We start from the raw sequence: 688 nt of genomic DNA on the forward strand, positions 1-688 counted from the left end.
ATTTAACTTCTTCTTTACCTATTCTTATTCCTTTTATTTCTTTCTCTTGTCTAATGGCTGTAGCTAATGATTCCAGAACTATATTGAATAGGAGTGGTAATAGAGGACATCCTTGTCTTGTACGAGATCTAAGGGTAAAAGATTTCAGTTTTCTTCCCTTTTAGGATTATGTTAGCTGTTAGGTTTTCATAAATGGCTTTTACTAGATTGAAGTAGAGGCCATCTATTCCAATTTTCTGTAGGACTTTGAACATGAATGCATTCAGCTAAATTATTTTAGAAAGAAGTGAAATGAGGGCACTTTGCACAAAAATGCTGATCACATATCCCATTTACCCCAAAATAAGACCTATGCAGAAAAGAAACTCTAGCATGATTTTAGAAGAGACACTCCAACATTCTCCTCTCTGTAAAATGTATTTGTTCTAAAGGTAGTATTTTCACATATTTTGTAAAATTTTGCTACTACTGAGGCAATTCTGTGAAAGAATAAAACATGAGATAAAAAAGCAATTTTAGGGGCTGGGGAGATGGCTCAGTGGAATAAACACTTCCCTGGCAAGCCCAAGGGCCTGAGTTCAATTCCTGGTTCTGGGGAAAAAAAATCTTATTGTATGCAGTGTATTATTGAAAAAAAAATAACATTTTTGGTCTACAAGCTTTGAAATACTACATAAAGATAACATAT

This window comes from Octodon degus, unplaced genomic scaffold (genome assembly GCF_000260255.1).
Source record: "Octodon degus isolate 3935 unplaced genomic scaffold, OctDeg1.0 scaffold00122, whole genome shotgun sequence".
Taxonomy (NCBI): Eukaryota; Metazoa; Chordata; class Mammalia; order Rodentia; family Octodontidae; genus Octodon; species Octodon degus.